The sequence below is a fragment of the Ranitomeya variabilis genome, chromosome 2 (genome assembly GCF_051348905.1).
Source record: "Ranitomeya variabilis isolate aRanVar5 chromosome 2, aRanVar5.hap1, whole genome shotgun sequence".
Classification (NCBI taxonomy): domain Eukaryota; kingdom Metazoa; phylum Chordata; class Amphibia; order Anura; family Dendrobatidae; genus Ranitomeya; species Ranitomeya variabilis.
Genome location: NC_135233.1, coordinates 910942214 through 910961111, shown reverse-complemented (window position 1 = coordinate 910961111; position 18898 = coordinate 910942214). Strand labels below are relative to the sequence as shown.

Below are 18898 nucleotides of genomic sequence, written 5' to 3'. Positions count from 1 at the left end.
TATATTTAACATTAGGTACGCAGGTCGTGCGGCTCTATGCGGAGGCTGCCGCATGCGTCGTTTTGACGCTGCGGCGACCAGCGTAGGACGCAGCCTGTAGCATTTTTTTTTTTATCCGCAACGTCAAAACGACGCATGCGGCAGCCTCCGCATACAGCCGCACGACCTGCGTACCTAATGTTAAATATAGGTACACAGGCCGCATGCCGGCCGCATGCAGAAGTAGGTGGAGCTAGCGGCGGAGGGCGGGCTTCACGGAGGAAGTCCACAGCCCTCCGCAGCTGCTCCAAACGCAAGTGTGAAACCGGCCTTTAACAATAAAAACTATTTTATATAAAAAATAGTTGTTTTTGCATCGCTTTATTCTGAGCGGCTTTTTTTTGCGGGACAAGATGACGTTTTCAGCGGTACTATGTTTATTTATATCCATCATTTTGATCTCGTTTTATTGAACTTTTTGTTTGGCAGTATGATGATAAAGCATTGTTTTTTGCCTTGTTTTTTTTTAAGGTGTTCACTGAACGTGTTAACTAGTGGGATAGTTTTATAGATGCGGCGATACCAAATATGTGTACTTTTATTGTTTTTTTATTTACATAAATAAATGGATTTATTGGAAAAATATTTATTTATTTATTTTTTTCTTTATTTGGGGATTATTTTTTTTTTAGACATTCTAATTTTTTTTTTTTACCTTTATAACATTGTCCCAGGTTGGGACATTACTATATAAAGTCAGATCGCTGCTCTAACAATTTGCATAGCACTGTGTCAGATCAGCAATCTGACAGGCAGTGTGGGAGGCTTGCGGTCGCCTGCTCACAGCAGGCGCCGACAAGCCACCTCAGTGAAGGACCTGGAAGGACCCCACAGCTTTTTTGGATCCGGGGTCTCCATGAAGACCACCGGAACAACGCGATCGCATCGCGTTGTTCCGGTGGGAGAGTGCAGGGAGCCCCCTCTCTGCGCGATTGTTCTCTATGCCGCTGTCACAACTGACAGCAGCATCAGAGGGGTTAAATGCCCACGATTGGCGCTAGCGCCGATTGTGGGCATTGCTGCGGGGTGTCAGCTGTCACATACAGCTGACACCTCCATGCAACCGCCGCGGCACTCACAGTGAGACCGCGCGATCGTACCGCCGTACTAGTACTGCGGTTTGCGGGAACACAGTTCCCTCTACCATTGCCTTTGCTCTAGCACTGCCAGTTCTTTTACCATTGCCCTTGCTCTACCATTGCCTTTGCTCTAGCACTGCCAGTTCTTTTACCATTGCCCTTGCTCAACCATTGCCCTTGCTCTAGCTCTGCCAGTTGTTCTGATATTATTGATTGTTCCAAGACCTGGCTCAGGTATTACAGTAACATTAAAAAAAGAAATCCATATAAAAAGTCAAAGTAAAAAAGCAAATAGTTCTGGAGTTAAATATAATCCTGTAGACGGAGGAGTCTGCGGCGTCGTGCAGGTTACTGGAATAAAAAGCTGTAAATCTGGAGATAAACTGAAGATGCTTTTGTCCTTTCTGTTTCTGTTTTATAAATTTATGGCGTCGGTGAGTTTCCGCTCCTCAGGTATACCATTGACCTGTAAATAGTAATTTATGCATATTATTCCAGAATAAAAGAGGTTACATCACCACATACTAGTACACGTCCAATAACAGCTCAATGATTCCTTATCCAGGCTCCGCCCACGCGGAACTACATAATACCCATTCTTTTCAAAATTAGGTGATCATGTCCAACTAACGTTCTCATTCATTTCTGTGGTTGATTAATCCATCCTCAAAGCTGCTCTAAGACACAAATTTTAGCCACAGGATATAATATGAGATGTTAACCCTATAAGGGACCATGTAGTATACTGGAGACCCCAATAATTACACAATATTTAAAAAAAAAAAAATAGGCAAAAATTAGAATAACAGAACTTAGAATTACGCTGTCTAAGTATATATATTTAGACAAGTTTTAAATTGAATAAAAGTTTTAGGAAATTTTAGCCCCCAAGTGCATGCAATTAGGTAAAAAAAATGTCCATCAGATTCCCTATCATTTACATCAGTGAAGATACCTAAATTAAGGCAAATTTTTTTCTCCAGCCTCATATTGCAGATCAGCCTCCTTCATTCTGCAGTTTGGTGACTTTTCATGCAACATCCCTTTAAATTTTGTAGACCTGATAGCAATGTGATCTGACAAAATTCAGTAATCTCATCGACAAGAGAGCAGGTTTTTGGAAACATCCGTACTACGGCAGATTATAGCTCGGAGCTTATGTCTTGCAGATGTAAATTACACGGAATATCTGTTATACTTACCTCAAATCTCTGAATGAAAAGTGGTCATCCGAAATTCTCCTGGATCCCGGAAGCAGCAATAAAGAGGAAGAATGGAATAAATCCCCCAAATCTTTACACATTCCCAGCACGTTTACTGCATGACATGTACAGTGGGTACAGAAAGTATTCAGACCCCTTTAAATTTTTCACTCTTTGTTTCATTGCAGCTATTTGGTAAATTCAAAAAAGTTCATTTTTTTCTCATTAATGTACACTCTGCACCCCATCTTGACAGAAAAAAAAGAAATGTAGAAATTTTTGCAAATTTAATTAAATAGAAAAACTGAAATATCACATGATCATAAGTATTCAGACCCTTTGCTCAGACACCCATATTTAAGTCACATGCTGTCCATTTCCTTGTGATCCTCCTTGAGATGGTTCTACTCCTTCATTGGAGTCCAGCTGTGTTTAATTAAACTGATAGGACTTGAATTGGAAAGGCACACACCTGTCTATATGAGACCTCACAGCTCACAGTGCATGTCAGACCAAATGAGAATCATGAGGTCAAAGGAACTGGCCAAGGAGCTCAGAGACAGAATTGTGGCAAGGCACAGATCTGGCCAAGGTTACAAAAGAATTTCTGCAGTACTCAAGGTTCCTAAGAGCACAGTGGCCTCCATAATCCTTAAATAGAAAACGTTTGGGGCCACCAGAAGTCTTCCTAGACCTGGCCAAACTGAGCAATTCATAGGAAAAGAGCCTTGGTGAGAGAGGTAAAGAAAAACTACAAGAACACTGGCTGAGCTCCAGAGATGCAGTAGGGAGATGGGAGAAAGTTCAGCAAAGTCAACTATCACTGCAGTCCTCCACCAGTTGGGCCTTTATGGCAGAGTGGCCCGACGGAAGCCTCTCTTCAGTGCAAGACATATGAAAGTCTGCATAGAGTTTGCTAAAAAACACATGAAGAACTCCCAGTCTATGAGAAATAAGATTCTCTGGTCTGATGAGATGAAGATAGACATTTTTGGTGATAATTCTAAGTGGTATGTGTGGAGAAAACCAGGCACTGCTCATCACCTGACCAATACAATCCCAACAGTGAAGCATGGTGGTAGCAGTATCATGCTATGGGGGTGTTTTTCAGCTGCAGGGAAAGGACGACTGGTTGTCATTGAAGGAAACATGAATGCGGCCAACTACAGAGATATCCTGGATGAAAACCTCTTCCAGAGTGCTCTGGACCTCAGACTTGGCCGAAGGTTCGACTTCCAACAAAACAATGACCCTAAGCACACAGCTAAAATAACAAAGTAGTGGCTTCAGAACAACTCTGTGACCATTCTTGACTGGCCCAGCCAGAGCCCTGACCTAAACCCAATTGAACATCTCTGGAGAGACCTGAAAATGGCTGTCCACCAACGTTCACCATCCAACCTGACGGAACTGGAGAGGATCTGCAAGGAAGAATGGCAGAGGATCCCCAAATCCAGGGGTGAAAAACTTGTTGCATCATTCCCAAGAAGACTCATGGCTGTACTAGCTCAAAAGGGTGCTTCTACTCAATACTGAGCAAAGGGTCTGAATACTTATGACCATGTGATATTTCAGTTTTTCTGTTTTAATAAATTTGCAAAAATGTCTACATTTCTGTTTTTTTTCAGTCAAGATGGGGTGCAGATTGTACATTAAGGAGAAAAAATGAACTTTTTTGAATTTACCAAATGGCTGCAATGAAACAAAGAGAGAAAAATGTAAAGGGGTCTGAATACTTTCCGCACCCACTGTATGTGGGTTCTAGAATCGAAGTAGAAAACTGGCGTGGCTCTCCATAATATACAGATATGTCTTTTTCTTATTTTTCCTCTTGGCTCAACATATGCTGAGATGAGTGACGTGACCTGAACAACTTTGAAAAAAAAATCTGACTTTGTGATATTCTGCTGGGAGTTGTTTGTTATATGTGTTAATATGTGGCCACCCAGTGGTTGTGATGTGCATTGCAGCCTGTTGAGAGTTTTACTAACATTCCAGGATAATGTAATGCGTTTGTATAATGAGAAATTTAGATATCCGGGACATTACAAAAAAAAAAGTACCTAAGCACAAACAAGCAGGTAATTGCAACTTACCTGCCTGTTGTGCACAGCACCGCTCTTCCCCGTCACAAAGTGGTCACAGACCGCTCCTGCCGGGGATTCAGAAGCCTCTGCTGACGTCACGTATACAGATCGGAGGCTTCTTTTCCGCTCCTTTCTGTCAACAGGGCAGGACTTCTGATGACATTCTGATTGACAGCCGGATCCCGTTGCCTAACTGGGGAGCTGGCTGAATGACCTTGTCGCGTCAACAGAGGCAGCTGAAGCCCCGGCAGGAGTGGTCTGTTACCGCTCTGTGCCGGAGAAGAATGGCGCCGGGCACCACAGGCAGGCGAGTGGCCTGCTTGTTAGTTCTTAGGTACATTTTTTAGTTTTTTGTCTCAGATATACCCTTTAAATTGGATCTCCGGGAACAGAAAAAAACCTATAGGTAATGTCGCACTCTGTAACGCTAAAGCATGTAAACATCAAATATATGAAATTTGAATTGCATTACTGCTGAAGAAAATAGGAAAAAAAGAAAGATTTTTAGATCATAATTTGTCCAATTTTTGCATGTCAAGCAGCCAACAACAAGGCGACCTTCTTATGCTGGGAACCTACCTAATGTGAATCCTCTCCTACATTTATATAGGTAGGTAGTATTCTGCTGTGATTAAACCCCCAGAGGCTGAGTGGTGGAGCGCTCGGTCAGAGAGCCTATATATAAATAACAATAGACTGACTGTCACTTCCAAACAGAGTTCAGGTGTGAACAGGTGCACAGTAAGAGTAGCCATCTCTATATATAACTTTACACAACTTTATTTGTTCGTTATGTATGGAGATGGCTACTCTTACTATGAACCTGTTCAGACCAGTGTTCTGTTTAGAAGTGACAGTCAGTCTTTTGTCATTTATATATAGGCTCTCTAATTGAGCGCTCCAACACTCAGCCTATGGCTTTTTTAAATCACAGCAGAGGAACCAGCTTAGGTTAGGTCCCCAGCAATGTAGGTCGCCTTTTTGTTGGCTGCCGGACAAGTATGAATTGGCCAAATTATGTAAGTATCTTCATATTTTCCTATTTTCTATTGCAGTAATGCAATTCAGTTTTCATTTATTTCATGTTTACATGCAATAGCTTTACAGAATGCTACTTTATTTGTTAGGTATAGGCAATGTCATAATAAATTTCCTAAATATCTTTAATTGGCAAATCACAATATATAAAGGGTATAAAGATCAGTATGAAGGGTTTGCTTACAAACCACCAAAGCTGTTGGCTGAGTGAACATTTCAAATGATCCTTAGGTTTTTCTCATGAATATTAGGACATGTAGAAAATAAAAAAGTGACCCCTCTAGGAGTCAAGGCAGAGTGATGATACATAATGGTGGTCGTAGCTCGACCATCCATTATATGGTCGCCATTTAAATATAAATTACTACACGTGTCCTTCCTCTACGTTCCTCTTAGCTTGGCATATCTCAAAATGACTGTCTCAAGATGATTTTGTGATACTCTGTCAGGAGAGGTTTATGCATTAAGTGTCTATACAGCCACCCAGGGGTTGTGGTATGTTTTGCAGCCTGTTGTGATGATGTGTTGAATCTGTCCTTGCGGGAGAAGCGGGCAAATCTGTACAACGCCAACAAGCTGCCTCTAGGATGGTCTACTGAAGCCAGACCTGTGGCCATCAGTCAGCAAGCTGTGAAATGTTTGGCATTACCACCAGATGTTTCATATTACCATATACCTGATGATCTGTAAGCTTGTCTCTACTGACCTGCATTTTGCTGTTGAGGTACTTGAGTCTGATGCGGTAAAATCCTAGGAAACAATGAAGAAGATTGAGTAACACATAAGAAGACGTTCTTGACTAGTTACATGTGGCCACCAATGTATGGCCCTTTGAGCAGCACTTTAAGTAAATGTTCACCCCTGAATAAATATTCAAAGCTGACTTATTTATTTAATACATTTTCATATTCAGGCACAATCCATAATAGTTGGCACTACACAAACAAAATACCAAATTCCAGTACCATGAGATATTTAAGCACCTAGTTCTCTACCCTGGGACCACTAGGATTTATTAGACACCATACCACCAGATCACTAGACCTCAAACTAGAGTATCTCAATGCATCCTCCTTATGCAAACACCGCCCACGAGGAACTAAATAATGTCCCTTGAATAAAATATTCAATGCTCATTAACTTATTTGTTACATTGTTATACTTGGGTACTATCCATACTAGTTTGACACTGCACAAAAGAAACACAAAACTCCTATACCATTACATGATTATTGACTTATTTAATTACACCATGACCACCAAGATTTATTGGCCACTATAACAACAGATCACTAGACTTCAAAAGACACCTACATCTAGATCTAAATGATAATTTATATACAGTACAGACCAAAAGTTTGGACACACCTCATTTAAAGATTTTTCTGTATTTTCATGACTATGAAAATTGTACATTCACACTGAAGGCATCAAAACTATGAATTAACACATGTGGAATTATATACTTAACAAGAAAGTGTGAAACAACTGAAATTATGTCTTATATTCTAGGTTCTTCACAGTAGCCACCTTTTGCTTTGATGACTGCTTTGCACACTCTTGGCATTCTCTTGATGAGCTTCAAGAGGTAGTCACAGGAAATGGTCTTCCAACAATCTTGAAGCAGTTCCCAGAGATGCTTAGCACTTGTTGGCCCTTTTTCCTTCACTCTACAGTCCAGCTCACCCCCAACCATCTCGAGTGGGTTCAGTTCTGGTGACTGTGGAGGCCAGGTCATCTGGCGTAGCACCCCATCACTCTCCTTCTTGGTCAAATAGCCCTTAAACAGCCTGGCGGTGTGTTTGTGGTAATTGTCCTGTTGAAAAATAAATGATGGTCCAACGAAATGCAAACCGGATGGAGTAACATGCCGCTGTAAGATGCTGTGGTAGCCATACTGGTTCAGTATGCCTTAAATTTTGAAAAAATCCCTAACAGTGTCACCAGCAAAGCACCCCCACACCATCACACCTCCTCCTCCATGCTTCACGGTGGGAACCAGGCATGTAGAGTCCATCCGTTCACCTTTTCTGCGTCGCACAAAGACATGGTGGTTGGAACCAAAGATCTCAAATTTGGACTCATCAGACCAAAGCACAGATTTCCACTGGTCTAATGTCCATTCCTTGTGTTCTTTAGCCCAAAAAAGTCTCTTCTGCTTGTTGCCTGTCCTTAGCAGTGGTTTTCTAGGAGCTATTTTACCATGAAGGCCTGCTGCACAAAGTCTCCTCTTAACAGTTGTTGTAGAGATGTGTCTGCTGCTAGAACTCTGTGTGACATTGACCTGGTCTCTAATCTGAGCTGCTGTTAGCCTGCGATTTCTGAGGCTGGTGATTCGGATAAACTTATCCTCAGAAGCAGAGGTGACTCTTGGTCTTCCTTTCCTGGGGCGGTCCTCATGTGCCAGTTTCTTTGTAGCGCTTGATGGTTTTTGCCACTGCACTTGGAGACACTTTCAAAGTTTGCCCAATTTTTCAGACTGACTGACTGACCTTCATTTCTTAAAGTAATGATGGCCACTCGTTTTTCTTTACTTAGGCTAGTTTCACATTTGCGTTTAAAAACGCAGCGTTTTAAACGCAAACGCAGGTGGTGAAAAAACGCATGTATACGCGTGCAAACGCTGCGTTTTTTAGACGCATGCGTTTTTGCATGCTGTAAAAAAAACGTGGCGTTTTGCCACGTTTACATGCGTTTTTTCCTGCATTTGTGTTTTTGAAACGCATGCTGAGAAGTGTGTGACAGCTGCCAATCATCAAAATCAACAAGAAAACCCACTATAAATAGAAATAGCTAGGGTTAGGGTTAGGGGTAGGGTTAGGGTTAGGATCCCTAGGGTTAGGGGTTGGGTTAGGGGTAGGGTTAGGGTTAGGATGCCTAGGGTTAAGAGTAGGGTTAGGGTAGGGTTAGGGTTAGTGTTAGGGGTAGGGTTAGGGTTAGGATCCCTAGGGTTAGGGGTAGGGTTAGGGTTAGGATCCCTAGGGTTAGGGGTAGGGTTAGGGGTAGGGTTAGGGTTAGGATCTCTAGGGTTAGGGGTAGGGTTAGGGTTAGGATCCCTAGGGTTAGGGGTAGGGGTAGGGTTAGGGTTTGGATCCCTTTATCACCTTGATGGTGGGGGGTGGCTTATCAGTGTGTATTCTTGTTTTTTTCTATAAAAACGCATGTGTTTTAAACGCAAACAAACGCATGTGCTTAAAAACGCATGCGTTTACATAGACAGCAATACGTTTTTTGCCACAAAAAAAGCCTCTAGAAATTACTACATGTTGCATTTCTGCAATCAAATGCAAGCATAGAAAAAGACGCATGCGTCGTCAAACGCGGCAAAACGCATACAAAAAACGCATGCGTTTTTAATGTTAAATATAGAAAAAAAACGCATGCGTTGTTTTGCGCTAAAACGCAGCGGCAAAAATCGCAAATGTGAAACCAGCCTTAGCTGCTTTTTTCTTGCCATAATACAAATTCTAACAGTTTATTCAGTAGGACTATAAGCTGTGTATCCACCAGACTTCTGCACAACACAACTGATGGTCCCAACCCCATTTATAAGGCAAGAAATCCCACTTATTAAACCTGACAGGGCACACCAGTGAAGTGAAAACCATTTCCGGTGACTACCTCTTGAAGCTCATCAAGAGAATGCCAAGAGTGTGCAAAGCAGTCATCAAAGCAAAAGGTGGCTACTTTGAAGAACCTAGAATATAAGACATAATTTCAGTGTTTTCACCCTTTTTTGTTGTATATAATTATAAGTACTTATACTTAAAGAATTATAAGTATATAATTCTCCATGTGTTATTTCACAGTTTTGATGCCTTCAGTGTGAATGTACAATTTTCATAGTCATGAAAATACAGAAAAATCTTTAAATGAGAAGGTGTGTCCAAACTTTTGGTCTGTACTGTATATTATTCCACAATAAAAGTGGTTATATCACCTGTATAGCCACATACTCTGGTCTTATTACACTTCAATTTAGAGCATCTCAATGCATCCTTCTTATGCAAACACCACCCATGAGGAACTAAATAATGCCTCTTTCATAAAATATTCAATGCTTATTAAAGGGGTTGTCCACTACTTTCAGTTAACCCCCCAATGTATCCCCCCGGGGCCCCTAATGAATTGTGTAAATACCTTCTGTTGCCGTTTTCGCCTGTGAGCGGCGCTATGGCAGTGGCTGAGTCCGGGTCACGTGACCCCCAGGCTGCAGCCACCTCTAATTTCCGCCGATGTCACGTCAATTTCCAGACTCTGGAAATTGACGTGACGTCAGCAACAGGCGTGACCAAGGCTCCACAGGCAGCAGTCACTCAAGAGTAACTGAGCTGTGGGCGGGGCTGTGTGCTGCCTGCGGGGTTGTGCTGGGGGCGGGCGGGGCTGTGCTGGGATCTGCTGGCCGGCTGCGCTCATGTGCCGAGATGTGCGGCCGGTGCATTGGCGGCTGGTGCAGCGGCGGCCGGTGTGTCGGCGGTGGCGACCGGTGCCGCGGCCGGTGCGTCTGCGGCCGGTGCCGTGGCGGCGGCCGGTGCAACGGCGGGGGTCTGCGCGGTGAAGGTCTGTGCCGAAGGTGCTGGAGTGTGCGGGGGTCTGCGGGGCTGTGCGGTGGCGGCGTCTCTGTGTGCAGGCATCGTCCGATGGGACTACAAATCCCATCGGGCTCTGCCTGCTACAGTGACAGTGAGTGACACATTAGCCAATGATGGGACAGTAGTAGTCCCATCATCCGGCTAATGTGTTGAATGTAAAAAACAAAAAAAACACATATACAGTACATACATAGAACACACATACAGGACATGCAACATGAGACATGCAACATGCTACGACATGTGACAACATGCAGCATGCGACATGTACCATGCGGCGACATGCGACGACATGCACCATCTGACATGCACCATGCGACACAACATGCAGCATGCGACGACATGTGACGACATGCGCCATGCGACGACATGCAACATCATGCGGCATTCGACGACATGCAGCATGCGACGACATGCAGCATGCGATGGCATGAAACATGCGACGGCGCATGCACCATGCGACATGTGACGACATGCGACATGAAACATGCACCATGCTACGGCGCATGCACCATGTGACATGCAGCATGCGACATGCACCATGCGACGACATGCAGAATGCGACGACATGCACCATGCGACATGCACATGCGACATGCACATGCGACATGTCACAACATGCGACATGCACCATGCGACAACATGCACCATGCAATGACATGCGACGACATGCAACATGTGACATCATGCAACATGCACATTGCGACATGTGACATGCGGTGACATTCGACGACATGCAGCATGCGACGGCATATACTGTTATGACCTGGTGGTTACGGAGTGGTACTGAGATGACCTGGTGGGTAAAACCAATCATGGACAAGCTCAGAGGAGGTGGCAGCTCTACAGACAGTAATCACCAATATGACTTAGTGATTACGGAGCAGCACTGAAATGACCTAGTGAGTAAACAAATAATGTACTAGCTCTGAGGAGGTGGTAACTTTACTGACCGCAATCCCTACTCCTAACACCAACACTAGAAATAGCCGTGGAACGTTCCTATCTCTGCCTAGACGCATCTTCACAGCCTAAGAACTAGCTACCCCTGAAGATGGAAACGGAAAACTATCTCGCCTCAGAGAAACCCCCAAAGGAAAGATAGCCCCCCACAAATATTGACGGTGAGTGAAGAGGGAAATGACAAACTCAGAAATTAAACTAGATTTTAGCAAAGGAGGCCACAACTATCTAAATAGACAGAGAAAGAAAAGGCTACTGTGCGGTCAGTATAAAAACTAAATGTCCACGCAGAGTTTACAAAAATAATCTCCACACCGACTCACGGTGTGGAGGGGCAAACCTGCAACCCCAGAGCTTCCAACTAGCCGGAATATTTCATGATGACAAGCTGGACAAAAGAGACATAACTTAAACTGACCAAAATGTCATAGGCAGGGAAACACCCAAAAACTAGCAGAACTTATCTTAAGCTGAAATGGACTGGCCAACAGAGAACTTCCAGGAAAGGACTGAATCCACAGGAAGGAACATTGACAGCTGGCATCAACTACAGCCTAAAGCCCAGTTAAATAACAAGGCCAGGGCACCGATTAGTGAAAGCAGCTGCTAAGTTCCACTTGAAACCACCAGAGGGAGCCCAAGAGCAGAACTCCCAAAAATACCATTCATGACCACAGGATGGAGCCCAAGAACGGAATTCACAACAATACACCATGCGACATGTGACATGCGACGGCATACACCATGTGACATGCGACGACATGCACCATGTGACATGAAACATGCAACATGCGACGACATGCACCATGTGACATGCAGCATGCGACATGCACCATGCGACATGTGACAACATGCGACAACATGCAGCATGCGACGACATTCACCATGCGATGACATGCAGCATGTGACATCATGTGACATGCCACATACAGTACATACATACAGTACATACATACAACATACATACAGACATACAGTACATATAACATAGATTACATACTCACCATCACTTGTCACTTTGTTCCCCGAAGCCAGTGTCACCTATAAAAAATATTAAAATAATAAACAAACAATATACTCCCTGATCCGCAGAAATCCAATAAAAACGAGTGTCCCACGACGATCTCCCGTGGAGAGCAGGAGCATCAGCACATGCGACTGCTCTCCAGGGGCTCCAGGACTACAATGATGGAAGGTATCCTTCCACAGTGAATTCCTCACAATGTATTCCTACGCCCCTGTGAGAAAATAGTCCCTGGTCTCACTTTTGGCATTGCTGTGTGAATAAGTTCCCACGCAGCTTTTTGCCATAAAGTGAGACCAGTGAACTATAGTAACCTCTCAGTGATGCACTGCAGGAGCCATTGCCTCCTGTCAGTGTGTCACTGAAGGTCCTATAGAGCAGTGACATCACCCGATGTCATTGTTCTATAGGGGAGATCGTCGTGGGACACTCGTTATTAACTGGACTACGGCGGACAGGTAGTATACGGTTTATTATTTAACGTTTTTTGCAGGCGCTGAAGTATGGTAAGTATGGTTAAATGAAGAATAATAAAATACTTTTTTTCCTAATGTGTGTGTTTTTTATTAACCATTTATTACTATTGGATTAATAACGGAGAGGTGTCTTATTGACGCCTCTCCGTTATTAACCCGGCTTAATGTCACCTTACAATAGCAAGGTGACATTAACCCCTTATTACCCCATATCCCACCGCTACACGGGAGTGGGAAGAGAGGGGCTAAGTGCCGGAATTGGCGCATCTTACAGATGCGCCATTTCTGGGGCTGCTGTGGACTGGTATTTGTAGCGGGGGGCAATATCCATGGCCCCTATCTAGGCTATGAATATCAGCCCGCAGCAGTCTGCATAGCCTATCTGGCTATGAAATATATGGGGACCCCACGTAATTTTTTTTTGGGGGGTCCCCCTATTTTAATAGCCAGTAAAGCCTACGCAAACAGCTGCGGGCTGATATTCATAGCAGGCTACAAATATTGTCCCCCGGCCGTCGGCTTTCCCCCTCTGGCGCAGAAAATTTTGCGGGAGCCCACGCCATTTTATTTTATTTTTTAACTGAAACATATTGTTCATTAACCCCTTTCTGCCAGCTGACGGAATAGTACGTCAGCTGGCAGTATCCCCACGCTTTGAGGTGGGCTTCGGCGGTGAGCCCACTCCAAAGCCGCAACATGTCAGCTGTTTTCAATACAACAAAAAAAATGTACTTGATCGCTAAACGGCATAGCGAGAAAAAAAATCAAAAGCCAAAATTATGTTTTTTTGGTCGCCGCGACATTGCATTATAATGCAATAATGGGCGATCAAAAGAACGTACCTGCACAAAAGTGGTATCATTAAAAACGTCAGCTCGGCATGCAAAAAATTAGCCTTCACCCGATCCGATATCTCAGAATATATAGACGCTACGGGTATCGGAAAATGGCGCAATTATTTTATTTCTTTTTAGCAAAGTTTTGAAATTTTTTTTACCACTTGGATAAAAAATAACCTAGAAGTGTTTGGTGTCTATGAACTCGTAATGACCTGGAAAATCATAATGGCAGGTCCGTTTTATGCTGTATGCACACGATGCAGATTTGGGTGCAGAATTGTCTGCACAAAATCTGCATCTCCTTGCAGAAAAGGCAGCTGCGTTTTGGATGCATTTTTTTCACGGTTTTTTCATGTTTTTGCGCGGCTTTGATGCGGGTTTTTTTGCGCGGTTTTGTTTGTTTTTCCTGCAGTATTTGGTGCGGTTTTTTTGCGTGGTTTTGATTCAGGTTTTTGATGCTTTTTTATGCAGTTTTTGGTGAAGATTTGATGCAGTATTTGGTGCGGTTTTGATGCAGTTTTTGCGCGCTTTTGATGCATTTTTAAATTTTTTTGGTGCAGTTTTTGCGCTTTTGATGCATTTTTAAATTTTTTTTGTGCGTTTTTGTATGCGTTTTTGAAAGCTAAATAAAGATGTATTATTGAACAAAAAAAAAGATTTGTGATGTCATTTCTGTCCAACCTCCTCTTTTACATTTGTCCAACCCACACTCCATTACACACACAGATAGACATATAGATGATAGATGAAATGGATAGACAGAGATACATATAGATAGATCTATAGATGCATACATCTATCTATTCCTATATCTATCTATAGATATATGTGGATAGATATATCTATTGATAGATGTATGGATAGTGTAGGGTGCGTGTCCACTGTCCAGATTACATCCGAATTAGCTGCAGATTGGATGCTGCGTACTTGTAGTCCCATTGGATGATCCCCGCACACACCCGAACAGTCCCAAACACACCCGAACAGTCCCGCACAGCGTCGCACACACCTGAACAGTCCCGCACACACCCAAACAGTCCCCCACACATCCAAACAGTCCCGCACACATCCGAACAGCCCACAGACCCCGCACACACCTGAACAGTCCTGCACAGCGCCGCACACATCCGAACAGCCCGCAGACCCAGCACACACATACACGCACACAGTCACCGCCCACACACTTCCCTCCTCTTGAACTGCAGCGTTTCTCGGACCCACATCCGCATCTAAACTGCAGATCTTTTTTACATCTGCGGTTTTGCTGCGGATGTGCCTGACTCAATGAAAGTCTAAGGGTGCAGAAATGCTGCAGTTAGGCACAAAAGAAGTGACATGCTGCAGAAAAAAAAAAGCTGCGTTTTGGTGCGGCTTTTTCCGCAGCATGTGCACAACAAGTCTGCGGCTCCCATAGACTTACATTGGTTGTGCACTACACTGCGGATTTGATGCAATTCTGTGCAGCAAAAAACCCTGCGGATCTGCAATCAAATCCGCAACGTGTGCACAAAGCCTTAGCATTTAGTGAACCTAGCAAAAAAGCCAAGCAAAAAACAAGTGTCGGATTGCACTTTTTTTGCAATTTCATTGCACTTTGACTTTTTTTCACATTTTCTGTTACACGACATGGTAAAACCAATGGTGTCGTTCAAAAGTAGAACTTGTCCCGCAAAAAATAAGCCCTCACATGGCCATATTGACGGAAAAATTATGGCTCTGCAAAGAAGGGGAGCGATAAACGAAAAAAGCTCCAGGGGTGAAGGGGTTTAGAAACATGGATATGGACATATCTATGGAAATAGATATAGATATATCTCTGGATGTATCTTCTATCAATCCCATACCTATCTATCTATCTATCTATCTATCTATCTATCTATCTATCATCTATCTATCTGTGTGTAATGGAGTGTGGGTTGGACAAATGTAAAAGAGGAGGTTGGACAGAAATGACATCACAAATCTTTTTGAAGCTAGAGGGGGGAGAGGAGGGAGGGGTTGGGGTGTGTTTTGGAGTGGGTGTGGTAGGTTCGTGCTTAGTGGCAGTGCAATGCATCATGGAACTTGTAGTATTAGAGCACAATAACTCAGGAGAAAGGAAGTTGTCGATTAACCCCATGAGAGCTGGATCCAGCACTGAAGATGTGCAACTACAGCATGATAAAAGGTAATATTGCTAAAATAAAGACAGTGGATGTTTTCAGTGGCACATAATAGCAAGATTTATGAAAAAAAAAAAAAAATATTGTAGTGGACAACTTCTTTAACTTATTTAATACATTTTTTATACTCCGGTACTATCCATAATAGTTGACACTGCACAAACAAAAAAAAACCATACTATAGTCACGACTTATTTCTCTACCCTTGAATTTAGTGGCAGCTATATCACCAGATCACTAGATTTCAAAAGACACCTATATCTAGCTCCAAATGCTAATTTATAGGTATTATTTCATAATAAAAGAGACTATACCACATTTATAGTCATATACTGTGGCCCTAGTAGACTTCAACAGATACGGTAACTCAATCTTGAGTATTCCAAATGCATTCTTATCAAAGCTCCCGCCCATGCGGAGCTAAATAATGTCCACCCATTAGAAATAGCTAATCTTTCATTTTTAAATCCATCATTATAATAAGCCACCATAAATACCAGTTGGCATTGCCCAAAACTAACTAAATTCCTATGCCAATAGGTCAGTAGGGACTTTTCTCTCTACCACAGAACCACCAGGATATATTGGCCGTTGTAACAGCAGATCACTAGACTTGGAAATACACCTTCTTGAAAGAGCATCAATGCATCCTCCTTTTCCAAAGAAAACTAAATAATGTCCACTTCTGAATAAAATATTAGGTGCTAATTAATTTTTTTTAATTCACCTTCATAGTTATCTACCATCTATACTTGTTGTCTCTGTTCTTCAGAACTATTAAATTCCTATACCATTTGGTCAGTAGACTTAGCTGGACCACTAGGATTTATTGGCCATTATATCATCAGGTTGCTGGACTTTAAATAGAACATCAATATTGCGTATGTAAATAAATCCCATCTAAGCACCACCCACACGGAACAAAAAAAAGAACAAAAACGAATAATAAGAATTTTCCCACCACATAGACACTTACATCCTGGAATAACACGGCTCAGTAGCATCTAGAATTTGCGAGTTACATCCTTCACATGTAGATATTGTGTAGAGTTCTCTTTTTCAAGATACTCACTGTTGCGTCTGCATCAGGGGCATGTTGGTGTTATCGTACGTGTCCGCATGCAGAGGGGGAACCATTTCCCCTGTCCCTGGATGGAAAACTGGAAGTGTGGACAGGGGCCAGGCAATTTCTCTGTGTTTAGACATGTCTCGGAGCTCTTTTGTTGATTTCTGGATTGAGCGGTGGTGAACAAGCTGGATGCTGCATAAAAAATAATAAATAACATAAAATGTGTTATTAAAACTTTAATTTAAAATTTTAATACAAATTAACGAAAAGATTCCTTTGTCATGTATTACACATATAAACTACAGCTGGTGTTCAGTGTGGTGACTAAAAAGATCAATCAATCCGTTACTCATCATTTTAACATTTTCAAACTTTGTGTCTCTGTTCCATGAATCATTTATGAACCATTAACACAGTCTGCTTTACATAAAAACATTGAAGTAGAAGTTCTCAAGCACCGCTCACGAGGAGCCAAGAAAAAAAAGAATAAAAGAAATTCCGTTAACACATAGACACATGCAGGAGTAGAAAAACATGGCTGCTTTATTCCAAACACAGCGCCACCTCGTCGTCAACAGCAGCTGTAGTATTGCTGCTGGGCCCCTTTCCATTCAATAGGGCTATGTCTTGGATAAACTTTTGGGGACTGATCACTGTGTATATAAACCTTCCATATATTGATAAGCCTTTCGAACAGTGATGATCTCATATGATGTAACCAAACAGGACGATTAAAATTTAACCTTCAAGTGGTTGAGGGCCTTGAAGAAGGAAAATTAGGAAGTCCAGAGTGGGGCACGTCACAATATATTCAAGGTATAACAAATATATATGCTCTGTAAGGTACTATAATTTAGTTCTATTATTTGTGCACTAAAAACCACTATTATGTCATATCTGATCCTCATGGTACTGTTAAAAAGACAAAATAAAATGCAGCATGGTACCACCATGTTCTTCATCATATGGCACTGGTGAAGAAGCGATGGCACATGTTGCCGCAGCACTACGGAGCCCTGCGGTAGAGCAAGGAGACATGATCTCCCCGCAGTACCACTCTCCGTTCTGTAGACCACAGGTCGCTTTAAGCTTGTGGTCTACAGAATGGCAGGATGATGCAGTGACTGAGCCACCGACGCACGCACATGATGTCAGAATCCCGGCATCAATGCGTTGGTCCACCAGGTGGACTCGTCGCGATCCTGGATTAGGTGAGTACATGATATTTTTTATTGGTGTTTCTAGGGGGGCATTATACAGTGTTGGTGGCCGTCATACATTGTAAGAGCAAGTGTGGGGCCATTATACAGTGTGGAAGCTAATGTCGGTGCCATTATACGATTTTGGGGAATACTGTGAGGAGCCCTCATACAGTATGCGGCCTAATGTGGGGCCCATCATACAGTGTGGGGACTATTTTGGGGGGCCCTCAAAGTGTGGGGCTCTCAAAGTATGGAGACTATTATGGGGAGCTTTCATACAGTGTGGAAGCTAGTGTGGTGACCACTGTGGGGGTCTTTAAAATGTTGGGACTGTTGGCCCATCATGCTGTGTATAGGGGAGCTGTGGACCTATCATACTGTGTATAGGGTAGCTCTTGGCCCATTATACTGTATATAGGAGAGCTGTGGGCCCATTATACTGTTTATAGGGGAGCTGTGGGCTCATACTGTGTATAGGGGAGCTGTGGGCCCATTATACTGTGTATAGGGGAGCTGTGGGCTCATTATACTGTGTATAGGAGAGCTGTGGGCCCATTATACTGTGTATAGGAGAGCTGTGGGCCCATTATACTGTGTATAGGGGAGCTCTTGGCCCATTATAATGTGTATAGGGGAGCTGTGGGCTCATTATACTGTGTATAGGAGAGCTGTGGGCCCATTATACTGTGTATAGGAGAGCCGTGGGCCCATTTTACTGTGTGTAGGGGAGCTCTTGACCCATTATACTGTGTATAGGAGAGCTGTGGGCTCATTATACTGTGTATAGGAGAGTTGTGGGCCCATTATACTGTGTATAGGAGAGCCGTGTGCCCATTATACTGTGTGTAGTGGAGCCGTGGGCCCATTATACTGTTTGTAGGGGAGCTGTTATGATCCGGTGACTTTGGAGCCGCATGAACTTTCTCTGGAGTAGGTGGAAACTGTACTGACCGCAAAACCTGAACTAACACCGCAACTAGAAGTAGCCGTGGGGTGTGCCTAACAAACCCTAGACACCTCGACACAGCCGGAGGACTAAATACCCGTATAGATGGAAATAGGAATACTACCTTGCCTCAGAGCAGAACCCCAAAGGATAGGCAGCCCCCACGAATATTGACTGTGA

General features: G+C 43.1%; 1 long non-coding RNA gene across 1 annotated transcript; it reads right to left on the bottom strand.

Moving 5' to 3' along the window:
* Positions 1–203: 203 nt before the first annotated feature.
* On the bottom strand, positions 204–16749 carry LOC143810014 (uncharacterized). The gene is made up of 3 exons (XR_013222598.1): positions 16574–16749; positions 6152–6195; positions 204–1584 (listed from the first exon to the last, which is right to left on the bottom strand). It is a non-coding gene; the product is annotated as an uncharacterized LOC143810014 (long non-coding RNA).
* Between the last annotated feature and the right edge of the window lie 2149 nt (positions 16750–18898).